Source organism: Panthera uncia (assembly GCF_023721935.1).
Source record: "Panthera uncia isolate 11264 chromosome C1 unlocalized genomic scaffold, Puncia_PCG_1.0 HiC_scaffold_4, whole genome shotgun sequence".
In the NCBI taxonomy this organism is placed as follows: Eukaryota; Metazoa; Chordata; class Mammalia; order Carnivora; family Felidae; genus Panthera; species Panthera uncia.
In genome coordinates this window covers 64554596-64572677 of record NW_026057585.1, presented here as the reverse complement: position 1 = coordinate 64572677, position 18082 = coordinate 64554596, and the positions used below count along the sequence as shown (strand labels likewise).

At 36.9% G+C, this 18082-nt stretch overlaps 1 pseudogene; it reads right to left on the bottom strand.

Annotated features, from left to right (window-relative positions):
* Positions 1–15938: 15938 nt before the first annotated feature.
* Positions 15939–17587, bottom strand: LOC125913679 (histone H3.3A-like; annotated as a pseudogene).
* Between the last annotated feature and the right edge of the window lie 495 nt (positions 17588–18082).

Below are 18082 nucleotides of genomic sequence, written 5' to 3'. Positions count from 1 at the left end.
TTTGAAAGACAGACAGAGCATGAGTGGGGGAGGGACAGACAGAATCCAAAGCAGACTCCAGGCTCTGAACTGTCAGCACAGAACCTGATGTGGAGCTCGAACTCATAGACCGAGATCATGACCTGAGTGAAGTCAGATGCTTAATCAACTGAGCCACTTGGGTGCCCCAATATTATAACTTCCTTAAGTGTTTGGTGGAATTCACCAGTGAAGCCCTCTGGAATTGGAGTCTTCTTCATGGCAAAGTTTTTATCTACACATTCAAATTTTAAAATATATATAGGGTTATTCAGGCAATCTATTTTATTTAGTAAACTTTGGTAGTTTGTGTCTTTCAAGGAATTTGTCCATTTTATTTTTATAGTCAAATTTTTTGAAAATAAGTTTGTCATAATGTTGCCTTATTTTTTAAATGTCTGTAGTATATGTAGTTATGTCTCCCTTACATTCTTAATATTGGCAATTAATATCTTCTCTCTCTCTCTCTTATTTATTTATTTTGATCAGTTGAATATATAAATTGTATTGAACTTTCCAAGGAACCATCTTTTGGCTTCACTGATTTTGTCTATTTTTTCTCTGTTTTCACTGGTTTCTGTTCTTACCTTTATTATTTCTTTCTGCTTGCTTGCTTTCAGTTTAATTAGCTCCTTTTTTTTCTTAAAGTGAAAGCTTAGATTACTGATTCAAGACATTTATTGTTTTCTGAAAGAAATAGTCCCTCAAATATTCCTGCATCCCACAAATTTTGATATGTTATGTTTTCATTTTCAGTCAATTAAAAATATTTTAACTTCCCTTGTTACTTCCTGGACTATTTCTGCTGTCTGTGGTCACAAAAATATACTTTGTATTATTTCAGTTGAGATCAAATACATAGGTCATATCAACAAATGTAAATGGATTTGATTCACCTATTAAAAGAAAAAGATTCACATTTCAGGAGAAAACAAAAGTCAACCTATGCTTTACTTAAGAGACATACCTAAAGTTAAGTGAACCACAAATCCAAAAAAAAAATGGAATAAACAAAGATATACCAGGTAAATACAAAAAATAAAAAAAGCAAGGCTTATGATCCCAATATCAGATAAGGTAGAATTCATGCCAAAAAAAGCATTAAGTGAAACAAAGAAGGATACTTTATATTACTAAAAATTACAATTCCTGGAAAGAGCCCAAATGTCCATTGATGGATGAATGGATAAAGAAGATGTGGTATATATATACAATGGAGTGTTACTCAGCAATCAAAAAGAATGAAATCTTGCCATTTGCAACTCCATGGATGGAACTGGAGGGTATTATGCTAGGTGAAATTAGAGAAAGACAAAAATCATATAACTTCACTTATATGAGGACTTTAAGAGACAAAACAGATGAACATAAGGGAAGGGAAGCAAAAATAATATAAAAACAGGGAGGGGGACAAAACAGAAGAGACTCATAAATATAGAGAACAAACTGAGGGTTGCTGGAGGGTTTGTGGAAGGGGGTGGGCTAAATGGGTAAGGGGCATTAAGGAATCTACTCCTGAAATCATTGTTGCACTATATGCTAACTAATTTGGATGTACATTTTAAAAAATAAAAAATAAAATTAAAAAAATTACAATTCACAATGATGATGTAAAAGTTAGAATTATATGAACCAAATAACACAGCAACTTCATAAATAATACACCTTTTTGAATTAGTACCTATATGAGGCACAAGGAGAAGGGTGGCTGCTGGCTCAGTCAGTGGAGCATGCAACCCTGATCTTGGGGTCATGGGGAGTTCCAGCCCCATGTTGGGCGGAGAGCTTACTTAAAAAAAAAAAAAAGAGAGAGGTATGAGGAGAAATAGAAACATACAAATTGTATGAATGTATAATATGTGATTCTTAATGTATAATATGTGAATCTTAATTTTACTTTTTATTTTAAGAGTAACAGTTTTTTAAAAAATTTTCTCCCAGCTACAAATTAAAAAACTCTCTAGCAAATAACTCTTGGCTGAAAAGAGAAAAACAAATGAAAAGTGCAGAGAGAGAGGGGGCTCTCCTATTCCTTTCCATAAAAAGGAATGAAGTACTAATAAATGGTACCACATGGGTGAAAATTATACTAAGAGAAATAAGCCTGACACAAAAGACTACATATTGTATAATTCCATTTATATAAAATGTCCAGAATAGGCTGCAGAGACAGAAAGTAGATTAAGTGTTGCAAGGGGTTCCTGGAGGGTGGAAATAGGGAATGACTGCTAATGGGTACAAAGTTCCTTTTAGGGGTGATAAAAATGTTCTGGAACTAGAAAGTGGTGATCACTGCATGATTTTGTAAAGATACTAAAAAAAATCACTGAATTGTACACCTTATTGAAAGAGTAAATTTTGTAGTGTATAAATTATCTATCAGGTTTTTTTAAAGAGGAAGAGAGAGGCAAAAACAACAAAAGAACCCAGACTTGTGTCTATTGCCCTGCTCAATACAAAGATGATGACCTCTAAAAGTAGGACTTATTCTTTCTAGCATGTTACCTGGCATATGATTGACACCCAGTAAATAAGTGTTGATTGAAAAAGAAAAGTAGAGGGGCACATGGGTGGCTCAGTAGGTTAAGTATCCAACTCTTGATTTCAGTTCAGGTCAATATCTCATGGTTCGTAAGATCAAGTCTCTTGTCAGGCTCATGTGTACTCACAGCTCAGAGCTTGTTTGGGATTCTCCCTCCCTCTTTCTCTGCCCCTCTACTGCTCTCTCTCTCTCTCTCTCTCTCTCTCTGCCTCAAAATAAATAAATAAATATTTTGTTAAAATCTTAAAAAAAGAAAAGTAGAATGAATGATAGAGTTAAGAAATCCTTGGGGCGCCTGGGTGGCGCAGTCGGTTAAGCGTCCGACTTCAGCCAGGTCACAATCTCGCGGTCTGTGAGTTCGAGCCCCGCGTCAGGCTCTGGGCTGATGGCTCGGAGCCTGGAGCCTGTTTCAGATTCTGTGTCTCCCTCTCTCTCTGCCCGTCCCCCGTTCATGCTCTGTCTGTCTCTCTCTGTCCCAAAAATAAATAAAAAACGTTGAAAAAAAAAAATTAAAAAAAAAAAAAAAAAGAAATCCTATCTTGAATTACCAGTGCAATACTTAGAAATTATTGTATGAAAGTTTGATAGGTAGGAAGATATTTACATGATCTCAAAGTATCAACCCCTAAGATTATTTAATCACAAAGGGAAAGGTATTGTTACAATGGAGAGATGTTTTGGACACTACTTTAATCAAGTTATCAAACTTAGCATGACCATAAGGGAATTAACTGACATTATGTACTTCCTGATGTGATACAGATGGGAGCACACAACACTATATATGAAATTTCTTACCAAGATTATTTAACCTGAATCTAATTTTGAAGAGGCAATCAGACAAAAATTGTGAGACATCTATGAGACAACTGTCTAGGTTGTTTAAAAATATGAGTATTAATCGGGGCACCTGGATGGCTCAGTTGGTTAAGCAACTGACTCTTGATTTCATTCAGCTCAGGTCATGATCTCACAGTTCATGAGATTGAGCCCCATGTTGGGCTCTGCACTCACAGGGTGGAGCCTGCTTGGAATTCTCTCTCTCTGCCTCTCTGCCCCTCTTCAGCTCACATGCGCTCTCTCCCTCAAAATAAATATCTAAAGAAAATCAATATTATCGAAGAAAAAAAAGCAGAGTGATATCTAATTGTGGCTTTAATTTGCATTTCCCTGATAACTAGTGATGGATTGTTTCTTGACCATCTGTATGTCTTCTTTGCAAAAATGTCTATTCAGGTCCTCTGTCCATTTTTAGTAGGATTGTTTGTTTTTTGGTGTTGAGTTGTATAATTCTTTATATATTTTGGATATTAACCGCATATCAGATATATCACTTGCATATATTTCCTCTCATTCAGTAGGCTGTCTTTTGGTCTTGCTGATTTGCTCTGCAGAGCTTTTTAATTGTTTATTATTTTTAAAAGTTAATTAATAAAATTTTTTTTGATAGAGCATGCAAGTGGAGGAGGGGCAGAGGGAGAGAGAGCGAGAAAGAGAGAGAATCTTAAGTGCAGAGAATCAGTGCAGAGCCCAAAACAGGGCTTGATTCCACAACTATGAGATCATGACCTGAGCTGAAATGAAGAGTCTGACGCTCAACTGACTGAGTCACCCAGGTACCCCAGAAGCTTTTTATTTTGGTTCCAATAGTTTTATTTTAATAAATATAATAACTTAATTTTGCTTTTTTTTTCCATAGCCAGAGGAGACATATCTAGAAAAATGTTTCTATGGCTGATGTCAAAGAAATTACTGCCTATGTTTTCTTCTAGGAGTTTTAGTTTTTTCAGGTTTCACATTTAGATATTTAATTCATTTTGAATTAATTTTTGTGTCCAGTGGTCCAGTTTCATTCTTTTGCATGGAGCTTTCCTGTTTCCCCAATACCATTTGTTGAAGAGAGAATCTTTTCCCCATGGTATATCCTTGCCTCCTTTGTCATAGATTAATTGACCATAAAAGCATGAGTTTATTTCTGGACTCCATTCTGTTTCATTAATCTATGTGTCTGTTTTTGCCAGTACCATACTGTTTTGATTACTACAGCTTTTGGAACTCTTGTGCACTGTTGGTGGGAATACAAATTGCTACATCCACTGAAGGAAACAGTACAAAACAGTACAAAGTTTCCTCAGAAAGTTAAAAATTGAATTGCCATTTGATCCAGTAATTCCAACACTGGGTATTTACCCCAGAAAACCAAAACACTAATTTGAAAAGATGTATGCACCCCTATGTTTATTGCAGCGTTATTTACAATAGCCAAGATATGGGAGCAACACAAGTGACCATTGATAGATGAACTGATAAAGAAGATGTGGCATATTTATTCATATTATGAAATATTACTCAGCCATAAAAAAGGATGAAATCTTGTCATTTACAACAACGTGGATGGACCTAGAGGGCATAATGCTAAGTAAAATAAGTCAGACAAAGACAAATGCCATATGATTTCACTCATTTGTGTAAGTTAAGAAACAAAACAAATGAACAAAGGTAAAAAGAGTGAAACAAAAAAATAGACTCAAATATAGGGAACAAACAGGTGGTTGCCAGAGGGAAGGTGGGTGGGTGGATGGGTGAAATACGTGAATGGGATTAAGAGTACACTTATCATGATGAGCAATGAGTAATGTATAGAATTGTTGAATCACTATATTGTACATTTGAAATGAATAGAACACTGTATGTTAATTATACTGGAATTAAAAAAAATCATTACTAAAAAAAAAACTAAAGACAACCCAATTTAAAAATGAGTGTAAAATTTGAATAGATATTTCTCTAAAGGAGATATACTGATGGTTAATAAGCATATGAAAAGATGCTCAATATCATTAGCAAATCAAACCCAGGAGATACCACTGAGACCCAGTAGTATAGCTGTAATCTAAAAGACTATATATAGTAAGTGTTGACAAGGATGTGGAGAAATTGAAATCCTCATTCACTGCCAGTGAGAATATTAAATAGTAGAGCCACCTCAGAAAACAGTGTGGAATTCCTCAAATCGTTATACAAAGTTACCATATGGTCCAGAATTCTCAGTGTATATATCAAAGAAAAATGAAAACATATTCCATAAAAATTGCACACAAATGTTCATATTAGCATTATTCATAATAGCCAAAAAAAGTGAATACAACTCAAATTTCCATTAAATGATAAATGAATAAACAAAATGTGGTATATCCATACAATAAGCATGTTTTAAATTTTGATGAAGCCCAGGTGCCTTGTTAGTGCACTGAGTAGCACATCGGTCTCTTAAATTTTGATGAAGCCCATTTTGTCAGTCTTTCCTTCTGGGTTTTCTGGGTCTTGTCTGCAAAAACTCTGCCTAATTCCAGATCATGAAGATATTCTCTATTTTTTCTTCTAATAGCTTTAACTTTTATATTTAGATCTGTTACCCAACCTATCAGTTGTTGACAGATGGGTATTTAAGCCTCCAACTACAATTGTGGATTTGTCTATTTATTCTTTCAGTTCTATCAGTTTTTACTTCACATGTTTTGCAGACCTATTGTTTAGTGCATATGTATTTAGGATTGCTATATCTTCTTTGTGGATTCATCACTCATTATATAATGTATTCCTCTGTTTCTGGTTATTTTCTTTGCTCTGAGGTATACTTTAAAAAGTAAATAGCCATTACTATTTACTTTTATAAAAAAATTTAACAGGTTATTTATAATTATTACAGAGTTGAAATATTGAAACTTGTTCTCTGATTCATTTTGACTTACGTTAATGTCTTCACATTTATATTAAAAATTCACATACAAATGAAAATGAAAAAAACTGCCAGTACCTGATTTCTGTCCCCTATTTTTCCACTTGCAGTCATATACTTAGGTACCTTTTGACGCTATTGAAAAATAAACCTAATGTTTAGAACTACCAATAACAGGAAGAAGATAATTTTTTTTAATTTTTCTTTTAATTTTAATTTTAGTCAGTTAGCATATCAATATTGGTTTTAGGAGTAGAATTCAGTGATTTGACACTTACATGCACCTAGTGCTCATCACAAGTATTCTCCTTAGCTCCCATCACCCATCTAGCCCATCTCATTAACCTTCAGTTTGTTCTCTATTGTTAAGAGTCTCTTGTGGTTTGTTTACCTTTCTTTTCTACCCACCTTCCCTTCTATTCATCTGTTTTGTTTTTTAAATTCCACATGTGAGTGAAATCATGTGGTATTTGTTTTTCTCTGATTGACTTATTTTACTTAGTATAATACATTCTAGCTCTGCTGCATCATTGTAAATGGAAAGATTTCATTATCTTTTTTAAAAAATATTTATTTTTGAGAGAGAGGGTGTGAGTGGGGAGGGGCGGACAGACAGGGAGACAGAGGATCCAAAGTGGGCTCTGCATTGACAGCAGCAAGCCCAATGCAGGGCTCAAACTTACAAACCATGAGTTCTTCTTGCCATTCATCCATTGATGGACATTTGTGGGGTTTTTTAAATGTTTATTTTTGAGAGAGAGAGAGAGAGAGAGAGAGAGAGAGAGAGAACTAGCAGGGGAGGGGCAGAGGGAGATCGGGGACAGAGGATCCAAAGTGGGCTCCATGTTGACAGTAGAGAGCCTGATGCGGGCTCAAACTCATGAACTATGAGATCATGACCTGAGCTAAAGTCACACACTTAACTGACAGACACCCAGGTACCCCAGGCTCTCTTTATAGTTTGGCTATTGTTGATAATGCTGCTATAAACATTGAGGTGCATATACCCCTTTGAATCTGTATTTTTGTATCCTTTGGGTAAATACCTAATACTGCAATTGCTGGATGGTAGGGTAGTTCTATTTTTAGTTCTTTGAGGGAACTTCCACACTGTTCTCCAGAGTAGTTGCACCAGTTTGCATTCCCACCAACAGTGCAAGAGGGTTCCCCTTTCTCCACATCCTTGCCAACACCTGTTGTTTCTTGGGTTTTAAATTTAGCCATTCTGACAGGTGTGAGGTGGTATCTCCTCATGGTTTTGATTTGTATTTCCCTGATGATGAGTGATGTTGAGCATCTTTTCATGTGTCTGTTAGCCATCTGGATGTCTTCGTTGGAACATGTCTATTCATGTCTTCTGCCCTTATCTTAACTGGGTTTAATGGTTTTGGGAATGTGTGTTTTATAAATTCTTTATCGATTTTGGATACTAACCCTTTATTAGATATGTCATTTGCAAATATCTTCTCCCATTCCGTAAGCTGCCTTTTAGTTTTGTTAATTGTTTCCTCTGCTGTGCAGAAGCTTTTTATTTTGATGAGGTCTCAATAGTTCATGTTTGCTTTTGTTTCCCTTGCCTTTAGCAACACGTTTAATTAAGAAATTCCTCAGGCTTAGGTCAAAGAAGTTGTTGCCTGTATTCTCCTCTAGGATTTTTATGGTTTCTTTTCTCACATTTAGGGCTTTCATCCATTTTGAATTTATTTTTGTGTATGGTTTAAGAAAGTGGTCCAGTTTCATTCTTTTGCATGTTGCCATCCAGTTTTCTCAACACCATTTGTTGAAAGACTGTCTTTTTCCATTAGATATTCTTTTCTGCTTTGAATATTAGTTGACCAGAGAATTTTTTTTAAAGAATGAAATGTTTCCCATTATGGTGGATTCTTTTTTATTTTTTTCAAAATATTTTTTACTTTTGTTATTTTAGACAAAGAGTGAGGATGGGTGGGGGAGAGGGGCAGAGGGAGGAAGAGAGAGAAAGACTCTTTTTAAAAAAATGTTTATTTTGAGAGAGAGAGAAGAAGAGCAAGGGAGGGACAGAGAGAGGGAGAAAGAGAATCTTAAACAGGTTCCACGCTCAGCACAGAGCCCTATGCAGAGCTCGATTCCACAACTCTGGGATCATGACCTGAGCCAAAATCAAGAGTCCCACACTCAACTGGCTGAGCCATTCAGGCGACCCCATCATAGTGGATTCTTTTTTTTTTACGGGGGGGTTCTGTTAACTTTTCTTTTTGTTTCTTTTTCATTTATTTTTTTAATTTTATTTTTAATTTTTTAAAATTTACATCCAATTTAGTTAGCATATAGTGCAACAACGATTTCAGGAGTAGATTCCTTAATGCCCCTTACCCATTTAGCCCATCCCCCCCCACAACCCTTCCAGTAACCCTCAGTTTGTTCTCCATATTTATGAGTCTCTTATGCTTTGTCCCCCTCCCTGTTTTTATATTATTTTTGTTTCCCTTCCCTTATGTTCATCTGTTTTGTCTCTTAAAGTCTTCATAGGAGTGAAATCATATGATTTTTGTCTTTCTCTGACTGACTAATTTCACTTAGTATAATACTCTCCAGTTCCACCCACGTAGTTGTAAATGGCAAGATTTCATTCTTTTTGATTGTTGAGTAATACTCATATATATATATATATATATATATATATATATATATACCACATCTTCTTTATCCATTCATCCATCAGTGGACATCTGGGCTCTTTCCATACTTTGGCTGTTGTTGATAGTGCTGCTATAAACATGGGGGTGCGTGTGTCCCTTCGAAACAGCACACCTGTATCCCATGGATAAATGCCTAGTACTGTAATTGCTGGGTCATGGGGTAGTTCTATTTTGAGTCTTTTGAGGAACCACCATACTGTTTTCCAAAGTGGCTGCACTAGCTTGCATTGCCACCAACAGTGCAAAAGAGATCCTCTTTCTCCACATCCTCGCCAACATCTGTTGTTCCCTGAGTTGTTAATGTTAGCCATTCTGACAGGTGAAGGTGGTATCTCATTGTGGTTTTGATTTGTATTTCCCTGATGACGAGTGATGTTGAGCATTTTTTCATGTGTCGGTTGGCCATCTGGATGTCTTTCTTGGCGAAGTGTCTATTCATGTCTTTTGCCCATTTCTTCACTGGATTATTTGTTTTTTGGGTGTTGAGTTTAATAAGTTCTTTATAGATTTTGGATACTAACCCTTTATCTGATATGTCATTTGCAAATATCTTCTCCCATTCTGTCAGTTGCCTTTTAGTTTTGCTGATTGTTTCCTCTGCTGTGCAGAAGCTTTTCATTTTGATGAGGTCCCAATAGTTCATTTTTACTTTTGTTTCCCTTGCCTCCGGAGACTTCTTGAGTAAGAAGTTGCTGCGGGAAAGATCAAAGAGGTTTTTACCTGCTTACTCCTTGAGGATTTTGATGGCTTCCTGTCTTATATTGAGGTCTTTCATCCATTTTGAGCTTATTTTTGTGTATGGTGTAAGAAAGTGATCCAGGTTCATTCTTCTGCACGTCACTCTCCAGTTTTCCCAGCACTACTTGCTGAAGAGACTGTCTTTATTCCACTGGATATTCTTTCCTGCGTTGTCAAAGATTATTTGGCCATATGTTTGTGGGTCCATATCTGGATTCTCTATTCTGTTCCATTGATCTGAGTGTCTGTTCTTGTGCCAGTACCATACTGTCTTGATGATTACAGCTTTGTACTATAGTTTGAAGTCTGGGATTGTGATGCCTCCTGCTTTGGTTTTCTTTTTCAAGATTGCTTTGGCTATTTGGGGTCTTTTCTGGTTCCATACAAAGTTTAGGATTATTTGTTCTAGCTCTGTGAAGAGTGCTGGTGTTGCTTTGATAGGGATTGCATTGAATGTGTAGATTTCTTTGGGTAGTATAGACATTTTAACAATATTTGTTCTTCCTATCCAGGAGCATGGAATCTTTTTCCATTTTTTGTGTCTTCTTCAATTTCTTTCATAAGCTTCTATAGTTTTCAGTGCATAGATTTTTCACCTTTTTGGTTAGATGTATTCCTAGGTATTTTATGGTTTTTTGTGCAACTGGAAGTGGGATCGATTCCTTGATTTCTCTTTCTGTTGCTTCATTGTTGGTATATAGGAATGCAAGCGATTTCTGTGCATTAATTTTATATCCTGCAACTTTGCAGAATTCATGGATCAGTTCTAGCAGTTTTTTTGGTGGAATCTTTGGGTCTTCCGTATAGAGTATCATATCTGCAAAAAGTGAAAGTTTGACTTCCTCGTGGCTGATTTGGATGCTGTTTATTTCTTTGTGTTGTCTGATTGCAGAGGCTAAGACTTCAAATATTGTGTTGAATAACAGTGGTGAGAGTGGACATCCCTGTCTTCTTCCTGACCTTAGGGGGAAAGCTCTCAGTTTTTCCCCATTGTGGATGATATTAGCGTTGGCTCATTCATATATGGCTTATATGATCTCGAGGTATGCTCCTTCTATCCCTACTTTCTTGAGGGTTTTTATCAAGAAAGGATGCTGTATTTTGTCAAATGCTTTCTCTGCATCTATTGAGAGGGTCATGTGGTTCTTGTCCTTTCTTTTATTGACGTGCTGAATCACGTTAATTGTTTTGCAGATATTGAACCAGCCCTGAATCCCAGGTATAAATCCCACTTGGTCATGTGAATAATTTTTTAAATGTATTGTTGGATCTGGTTGGCTAATACCTTGTTGAGGATTTTTGCATACACGTTCATTCAGGGAAATTGGTCTATAGTTCTCCTTTTTAGTGGGGTCTCTGTCCGGTTTTGGAATCAAGGTAATGCTGGCTTCATAGAAAGAGTTTGGAAGTTTTCCTTCCATTTCTATTTTTTGGAACAGTTCAAGAAAATAGGTGTTAACTCTTCTTTAAATGTTTGGTAGAATTCCCCTGGAAAGCCATCTGGCCCTGGGCTCTTGTTTTTTGGCAGATTTTTGATTACTAATTCATTTTCCTTACTGGTTGTTGGTCTGTTCAAATTTTCTATTTCTTCCTTTGTCAGTTTTTGTAGTGTGTATGTTTCTAGGAGTTTGTCCATTTCTTTCAGATTACCCATTTTATTGGCATATAATTGTTCATAGTATTCTCTTATTATTGTTTTTATTTCTGTTGTGTTGTTTGTGATCTCTCCTCTTTCATTCTTGATTTTATTTATTTGGGTCCTTTCCTTTTTCTTTTTGATCAAACTCACTAGTGGTTTATCAATTTTGTTAATTCTTTCAAAGAACCAGCTTCTGGTTTTATTGATCTGTTCTACTGTGTTTTTGGTTTCGATAGCATTAATTTCTGCTCTCATCTTTATTATTTCCTGTCTTCTGCTGGTTTTGGGTTTTATTTGCTGTTCTTTTTCCAGCTCCTTAAGGCGTCAGTTTAGGTTGTGTATCTGAGATCTTTCTTCCTTCTTTAGGAAGGCCTGGATTGCTATATACTTTCCTCTTATGACCGCATTTGCTGCGTCCCAGAGGTTTTGGGTTGTGGTGTTATCATTTTCATTAGCTTCCATATACTTTTTAATGTCCTCTTTAACTGCTTGGTTAGCCCATTCATTCTTTAGTAGGATGTTCTTCATTCTCCAAGTATTTGTTACCTTTCCAATTTTTTCCTGTGGTTGATTTCGAGTTTCATAGTGTTGTGGTCTGAAAATATGCAGGATATGATCTTGATCTTTTTGTACTTGCTGAGAGCTGATTTGTGTCCCAGTATATGGTCTCTTCTGGAGAACGTTCCATGTGCACTGGAGAAGAATGTATATTCTGCTGCTTTAGGATGAAATGTTCTGAATATATCTGTTAAGTCCATCTGGTCCAGTGTGTCATTCAAAGCCATTGTTTCCTTGTTGATGTTTTGATTGGATGATCTGTCCGTTGCTGTGAGTGGGGTGTTGAAGTCTCCTACTATTATGGTATTACTATCGATAAGTTTCTTTTTTTTTTAATTTTTTTAACGTTTATTTATTTTTGAGACAGAGAGAGACAGAGCATGAACGGGGGAGGGGCAGAGAGAGAGGGCAACACAGAATCAGAAGCAGGCTCCAGGTTCTGAGCCATCAGCCCAGAGCCCAACGTGGGGCTCGAATCCACGGACCGCGAGATCGTGACCTGAGCTAAAGTCGGACGCTAAACGACTGAGCCACCCAGGCACCCCCAATGAGTTTCTTTATGTTTGTGATTAATTGATTTATATATTTGGGTGCTGCCACAATTGGCGCATAAATGTTTACAATTGTTAGGTCTTCTTGGTATAGACCCCTTGATTATGATATAATGCCCTTCTGCATGTCCTGATACAGTCTTTATTTTAACGTCTAGATTGTCTGATATAAGTATGGCTACTCCGGCTTTCTTTCGTTGACCATTAGCATGATAGGTGGTTCTCCATCCCCTTACTTTCAATATGAAGGTGTCTTTAGGTCTAAAGTGGGTGTCTTGTAAACAGCATATAGATGGATTTGTTTTCTTATCCATTCTGTTACCCTATGTCTTTTGATTGGAGCATTGAGTCCATTGACATTTAGAGTGAGTACTGAAAGATATGAATTGATGGCCATTATGATGCTTGTCAAGTTGGAGTTTCTGGTGGTGTTCTCTGGTCCTTTCTAATCTTTGTTTCTTTTAGTATTCATTTATTTTATATATATATTTTCATCTTTTCTCCCCTCAGAGAGTCCCCCTTAAAATTTCATGCAGGGCTGGTTCAATGGTCACAAACTCCTTTAATTTTGGTTTGTCTGGGAAACTTTTAATCTCTCCTTCCATTTTGAATGACAGCCTTGCTGGATAAAGAATTCTTGGCTGCTTATTTTTCTGATTCAGCACATTGAATATATCCCACCACTCCTTTCTGGCCTGCCAAGTGTCTGTGGATAGTTCTGCTGCAAACCTGGTCTGTCTTCCCTTGTATGTTAGGGACTTTTTTTCCCTTGCTGTTTTCATGATTCACTCCTTGCCTGAGTAGTTTGTGAATTTGACTATGATATGCCTTGTTGATGGTCGGTTTGTGTTGAATCTACTGGCGGTCCTCTGTGCTTCCTGGATTTTGATGTCTCTGTCTTTCCCCAGGTTAGGAAAGTTTTCTGCTATGATTTGCTCACATAACCCTTCTACCCCTATTTCTCTCTCTTCCCCCTTGGGACCCCTATGATTCTGATGTTGTTCCTTTTTAATGAGTCACTGATTTCTCTAATTCTTAAGTCATGCTCTTTTGCCTTAATCTCCCCCTTTTTTTCTGCTTCATTATCTCTATAAGTTTGTCCTCTATCGCTGATTCTCTGTTCTGCCTCATCCATCCTTGTCGCTGCTGCATCCATCTGTGATTGCAGCTCAGTTATAGCATTTTTTATTTCATTCTGACTAGTTTTTACTTCTTTTATCTCTGTAGAAAGGGATTCTAATCTATTTTCAACTCCAGCTAGTATTCTTATTATCATGCTTCTAAATTCTGGTTCAGACATCTTGCTTGTATCTGTGTTGATTAAATCCCTGGCTGTCATTTCTTTGTGCTCTTTCTTTTGGGGTGAATTCCTTCGTTTTGTCATTTTGAATGGAGAAAATGAATTAATGAAGTAGAAAAATTGAAATTAAAAAAATTAAAATTAAAAAATATTAAAATTAAAAATTAAACACACACACACACACAAATCAAATAGATGATGCTAGATCCTAGGTGTATTTTGGTCTGGGTGTTGAAAGTGGTTTGAAAGATTAGAGAAGAAATAAAGGGGGCGGGGCATGAGGAAAAAAAAGGAAATCGTTTGAGAATTTGAAATAGTGAATACACTGAAGTAGACTAGTGTGAGATGATGGGGGTAAAATAGAATTTGAAAAAATATACACAAAAGTAAAGAATATAGTAAGAAAAAATTAAATAAAAATATATTAATAATTAAAAAGAACATGATTTTTTTCTTTTTCTGTATTAAGAAAAAAGAAAATAAAGGAAAAGGAGAAAAAGATAAAAGTGGGGAAAAAAAGAAATCATTCAAAAATTTGAAAAAGTGAATACACTGTAGTAGACTAAAATAAAATGATGGAAGTAAAATAGAATTTGAAAAAATTTATATAAAAATAAAAAATAGTAATAAAAATTAAATTAAAATATTCTTAATAGAAATTGAAAGTAAAAATGAAGTTTTTATCTTTCTGCATTCAAGAAAAAGAAAAGAAACAAAAAAGAGTGAAAGAAAAAGAAAGAAAAAGGAAATTGTTTGAAAATTTGAAACGTTGAATACACTGAAGTAGACTGAAATAAAATGATGGAAGTAAAGTAGAATTTGAAAAAATTTGCACAAAAGTAAAAAATATAGTAATAAAAATTAAAGAAAAATATTTTTAGTAAAAATTTAAAATAAAAATGATTTTTTTCTCTTTCTGAATTTAAGAAAAATAGAATTGTAAAAGAGAAAAAGATAAAAAGAAAGAAAAGAAAAATCAAGAAAGAGAATTGTATAGATGAACCTGCTAACAGATTAAAGTTGGACTGAAATTGCTTCATTTTCCCCTAGAAGTCAGTCTATGTAGCTCTTTATACTCCATAAATTAAGCCGGTGGTGAGACTTGTGTTCTTGAAGAGCAAAGTTGGCCCAGTTGGGCGGGGCTCAGTGTAACAGCTCTGCTCTCCACTAGATGGTGCTGCTGGCCTACTGGGGTGGATTGTTGCAGTGCATGTAGGTGCATATGCGCATGCGCGGGAGCATTTACATGGCCTCACCCAGGTACCCAGTTTGTTCTCCAGGATCAGCAACCGCGCACCCGTCCCGTCTTCGACTCTCATCCACTCCCTGCTTTTTCACTCTCCGTGACCAGGCCCCAGGCAGTACCTCTCTCGCAAGTTTTGTCTCAGATGCGGCTGTTTTCCCTGGCCCCTTACTTCTGAAGGACTGCGGCTTTGATCCGTTCTGCAAACGGATCTCACTGAGGGTCTCACCGAGCAATGGCCGAATGAGCAATGGCCGAATGTCGGCTGCATCCAGGAATGTCCTCTGGACCCTGCTGCTGGTGGTGTCCGGAGACTACGGCTAGGTGCCAGCCCGCCCCAGAAAAAGTTCACGAGGTAGTGTAGCAGCAGCGTTTCAGGGATTATGGAAAATCACAACACACATCTGGCACCAGGCTTCACCCTCAACGAACTTGCCCCAGCACCAGCGAATGTGGCCGCCTTCTGGGGTCTGCTGGGACCAGGTGGCTTCAACAATCTCTACCAAATGTCCTTCCATCAGTGGAACCTCATTTCCCCATGTGGCCCAAGAACCTCCCGGACCCCACTCTGTTCCTGAGGATTCGCCTTTCCCACCAGAGCACCACCAGGTATCGGGCTGCAGAGTTGCAGCCTTTGTGCTCTCTTTGTTTACAGTCTTAATGGAATTTAAACCCTCTCCTTTCTCCTTTCTCCTTTCTCCCTTTTTAGTTTAGTCCCTGTGGCTGTTTCCAGTTTTCTACTTTCTCGCCAGCTGCTTTTGGGGAGTGGGGGAGCATACTGGAAAAGCACCCCTCCCCAAAAGGGGTGCTTTTCCAGTATGCTCCCCCTGTCCTCCGTCTCCATCCTCTCTCCACCCTCAAAAGCGGTTCCCTACTTTTCACGGCTTCTTGCTCCCCAAATTCACCTCTCCGCGGCGCGTACCTGCTGAATTCTGTGGTTCAGGTTGTGCAGATTGTTGTGTTAATCCTCCAATCAGTGTTGTAGGTGTGTAGGATGGTTTCGTGTTGGTCCAGCTGTATTTCATGGCCTCGAGACACACAAGAAACTTCCATGCTGTTCCGCCATCTTGGCTCTTCCTCTCTATCATAGTGGATTCTTAAGCATGTTCTCCACTTATGCTATGTGCTAGCTGGATTTATTGTGGTATGATTGTTACTTGTTTGGCATGGATAGTACAAATGGTGGTTTCTTCAAAATGGCCCACCAGATAGGCGTCACTTGCCTCCTGAAATGCACCAATAGCTGCATTCTGGAAACACGTATCTGTTTTGAAGTCCTGAGCAATTTCTTGTACTAACCGCTGGAAAGGATGTTTGGTTATCAGAAGTGTTCAGTAGACTTCTGATAATGGCTAATTTCACAGAGTGCCACAGTACTAGGCCTGTAACAGGTTTCTTCACTTCTCCAGTAGAGGGCCCACTCTTGAGAGCAGCTTTTGTATCCAGTTGCTTCCTCGGTACTTTACCACTAGTGGATTTGCAGTTGGCTTTGTAGGAGTCATGGTGTAGAGACCTCCTTACTTACCCCTCTTAGGCTGGAGCTCAGCAAACTATAGGTGGCACTGGTGTGAGCAAGTCACTGTGGCCACTGTAGTGGCTGGGAACCCTACTACTTACTACTTTTAATTGATGTTTGTATGATGTCTTTTTCCCCTGTTCTTTTACTGTCAACCTGACTATATCATTATATTTGAAGTGAGTTTCTTATAGAATAGTTGGGTTGTGTTTTTAATTCACTCTGACCATTTATATCTATTTAAAAAAATTTTAATGTTTATTCATTTTTGAGAGACACAGAGACAAAGCACGAGCGTGGGAGGGGCACAGAGAGAAAGGGAGACCCAGGCAAGTTCCAGGCTCTGAGCTGTTAGCACAGAGTCCGGTATAGGGCTCAAACTCACAAACTGTGAGATCATGACCTGAGCCGAAGATGGACGTTTAACTGACTGAGCCACCCAGGTGCCTGTGACCATTTCTGTCTATTGATTTGTATTTAGACCATTTACATTTAAGGTAATTATTGATATTTTAGAGTGTAAGTTGTCGTTTTATTTTTTATTTTCTGTTTGTCCTGTTTTTTGTCTTTGTATTTTCCTTTCCTGCCTTCCTATGGATTGCTTGAATATTTTTAGAATTCCATTTTTATTTATTTATCATGCATCTCTTTGTGTAGTTTTTTTAGGGATTGTTCGAAGTATTACATCATACATACATAAATTATCACAGTCTACTGATGTCAATTTATTAGTTTGAAGGGAGTATAGAAACCATATTGTCCTTTGTTTTCCTTTACACTCCCCCCTTTATAATGTCTTAAATATTTCTTGTACATACATGTATAACCACGTCACTGTTAAACATTTTGCTTCAGTTGTCAAGCATGTTTTAGAAACCTCAAAAAAAGAAGAAAAGCTAATTAATTTTATTTTTCTTTACCATATTTCTTCATCCTTTTTAATGCTCCAAGCTTGCTTTTTTTAGTCCCTTCCTTCCTGTTTAGAGAACTCTTTTAACCATTCTTACAGTTGGTGACAACTTCTTCGTTTTCCTGTATCTGAGGATGTCTTGATTTTCCCTTCATTCCTAAAGGGTATTTTTACCAGATATATAATTCTGGGTTCAGAGTTTGTTTCTTTTAGTATTTTAAAAGTGGTGTGTCACTACTTTCTGACTCCCTTGACTTTCAATGAGAAATCCATTGTCATTTGAATTGTTTTTATCTGATAGGCAAGGTACTGTTTCTCTCCCCCTGTTTTCAAGATTTTTAATTTGTCTTTAGTTTCCAAAAGTTTAACTCTATGTTTTGGTTTAGATGTCTTTGGGTTTATCCTTTCTGTGGTTCACTCAGATTATTGAATATGTAGGTATGTGTCTTTTCCCATGTTTAGAAAGTTTTCAGCCATTATTTCTTCAAGTACTTTTTTAACCACTCCCTCTTTCTCTTCTTCTTGGATTCTGCTGACATAAACATTAGATCTTTTGTTATGATTCCACAGATTCCTAAGGCTCTGTTCTTTTTTTTTTTCTTTTTGGTCTATTTTCTCTTTGTTGTTCAGATAGAGTAATTTCTATTGTT